This window comes from Myotis brandtii, unplaced genomic scaffold (assembly GCF_000412655.1).
Source record: "Myotis brandtii unplaced genomic scaffold, ASM41265v1 scaffold924, whole genome shotgun sequence".
In the NCBI taxonomy this organism is placed as follows: domain Eukaryota; kingdom Metazoa; phylum Chordata; class Mammalia; order Chiroptera; family Vespertilionidae; genus Myotis; species Myotis brandtii.
Window position 1 is genome coordinate 42,539 of NW_005371808.1, and position 2,849 is coordinate 45,387.

At 46.5% G+C, this 2,849-nt stretch overlaps 1 protein-coding gene across 1 annotated transcript in view; it reads right to left on the reverse strand.

The window, feature by feature from the left end:
• Positions 1-2,531: 2,531 nt before the first annotated feature.
• Positions 2,532-2,849, reverse strand: part of LOC102259800 (tuftelin-interacting protein 11) — a 5,414-nt gene continuing 5,096 nt past the window's right edge. Inside the window, exon 4 of the mRNA XM_014532938.1 lies at positions 2,532-2,644. The gene's annotated coding sequence lies outside the window, so the exon portion shown is untranslated. The remainder of the gene's footprint in view (positions 2,645-2,849) is intronic.

Consider the following 2,849-nt stretch of genomic DNA (forward strand, 5'->3'; position numbering starts at 1 on the left):
AAAAGCTAAAAGTCATAACCATTCCTTGCTCAAGTCCTTGCAGGCTCTGCAGTATACCCAGAGAGCCACCCATAAGCTTGTTCGAGACGCCCTGCCAGTCCCACCTCGGACCCTGTATATCCTTTCCAGCCTGGTGTGAGTAAAGAAGTTCATGACCCAAGGACTCACCCCAACTTGGAAGGGACTATACACTGTCGCCCTAAGCATGCCCACAGCTGCTAAGGTTGATGGCATCCAGACCTGGCTACACCACTCCCAGCTCCTACAACAGGAAATGGCCTTGATCCCGGCAGCCAGCGGCCTCACCCATGAGATCCCTAGCCTGGGCTCCACGCAGGCCAGGAGGAGGCGCAACGCCTGCAGAAGTGGAACTGGGCTTCAGTAAGGACAGTACTGATGGGGACCATGGCACTAGGGGACTGGGTACCTGTAAGAACATTTTTACTAGCCAGTGAGAAAGTCTAGGGTCAAGTGGGGCTAGATGTGCTAGGGGATAGGAGAGCAGGAACAGAATAGAAAATGCCCTTAAAAGAACTGGGGTAAGTAAATAGAAAACTAAATGTGCCAAGCAGGCAGTTTAGAAAAATTAATTTGGTCAAACTACTTGTAGTTAGGGGGCAGTACAATCCCCTAACTAATAAGGATGAGTCCAAGATTTGACTCATGTACATAAAACCAGTGGGGAATGAAGTACCACTGAGCTATACTGGCCAGAACAAGAAAGTAAAATTTTTATAACAGTGAAGTATGGTACCTATTTGCTTTGTTTAACAATGGACAGGTTATTTTGATTTTCTGAATTGTATAAATCATCCCATTCGATTGAATGCCTTATTGATTGAATGACTATCCCATTGATTGTGATCTTACTGGTTATCGAAGCACATTCTTCTGTACCTGGGAAACAGGACAGCACAATTACCCTAAATTGTTTTAGTGGCCACAGATGGTGCGTTCCCTGTCAACTCAGTGGACCCAAGACCCGAGGGCTCTAAATAATGTTTCCGTCAACTCAGAGGTCCAAAGACCCAAAACTATAAACAATCTTTGTAGATAACTAATCAGCTCAATCTCGCTTCTGTAACTGCTCTGTGCAAACCAGGGTCCTCATTCCAAACCCTGGGATGTAATCAATACCTTTGTGATTTTTGCCTATATAAATCTGGTGTTGCAGCCATCTTATCACTATGAGATTTGGGAGAGTGAAATGCCCTCTCATAGTCCCAGATTTGCAATAAATGTGAGTCTTTAATTCAACTTCTTGAGGCGTCCTTCTGTGATTTGCGGGGTACATTAGAACAATACCACCCCCTCTTGTCAGGGTCCCTACCTGCCAAGCAGACTTCTTTCAAGGACGTTTCTTTAGGTGTTGCCATGGATGGTATTTCAGAATTCAATGTTCTTGAATTGGCTCAGTGGTCTCATAAGAACACCCTGTCTACACCAAAATGAAGGATCAACTTGCCCTGACTAATAGTGGTAAATAAAGAATGCTAGAATTATGGCAGATGTATTCTTGTCCCTGTCAAATTTCTTGTAGGCTACTGAAATAATAGGCAGGGTTAGGATTGGAATAAGCTCAGAAGCACAGGCCTGGGTTGCTAGAGCCCTATTTTCTAGTTAATGAAGCGGCATGTTCTCTCTGTAGAATGGTAAGGAGAGTTCCGTGTTACAATAGCTTTGGCATATGAGCCTAGCAATCTGGAATCCTATTACATTTCGGTGGATGCTATCAGCCTGCTAGGGTCAGGGAGAGTTATTGGGTCAGTTCAGCTGAAGAGTTTCCTCTTTCTTTAAAGGAAGTTTTTAGGTGGCAAGTAGCATGCTTTATTGGAATAGTAAGTTTTGAAATCAGGCCCAGGTTTAACTCCCATCTCAGCTTCTTACAGTGTGACCTTTCAGTTTTTCTTTTTATCCCCTGGTTTAAAAACCTTTTTATTTATAGGTTGTTGACAAGGATTCTGCAGAAAAACTATGCCTATGTTGCCAAGGTATCTGTCTGACCGAGGGGGCTGGGATGGGGACGGGTGTGTCTCCCCACCACTGAGGCGTCTGCCCTTATACGTGGGGCTGGTGGGGGCTAACGAAGGCCTATCAAGGTTACATGCTTGACTTGGAATTTTCTGCTCAGGTTTTAGAAGGACTGGAGGAGCAGGCGTTTCCCCAGACGTCACAGTACTCAGACGTGTTTAATAACACCTCTGTGCACTGGTTCCCAGTCCAGAAGCTGAAGCAGCTCCCCACTGACATGTGGGCATCTCAGGAAGAGACAGATTACCTGGACTGCGAGGACCTTGAGATCATCAGGAACCGGGCAGGTGCCTCAGCTACTGGCCACAACTGGCTGTGATGTAGGAAATGCTGATGGAGGCAGCAGCGCCACCAGGACTGGGCGGGGAGGTGGCCATGGGGGTGCTGCGGGGACTTTGTCCTCCCAGGTCCAGTTCTGGAGAGAACAGGAAGCCATCAGCCTGGCTCTTGAGGGGAGAGGAGACATGCTGTGGAAGGACTTGGTGTAAAGTTTCATGCACTTCCTCAAATCCCTTATCACACTCCACAGCATTCCTCAGGGGCCTGGCTGGTGGGGAGAACCTACTGAATAAAGAAGTGACTCTTTCAAAGATGGTTCAAAAGATTTAGTCAGGAGATATAGGGAAGATGGCGGCATAGGTAAACACTGGAAATTGCTGCCTCGCACAACCACTTCAAAAATACAACTAAAAGACAGAATGGAAATCATCCAGAACCACAGGAAGGCTGGCTGAGTGGAAATTCTACAACTAGAAGGAAAGAGAAAAGCACACTGAGACTCAGAGGAGGTGCGGAAGTAAAGTGCAGAGGTACGGAGG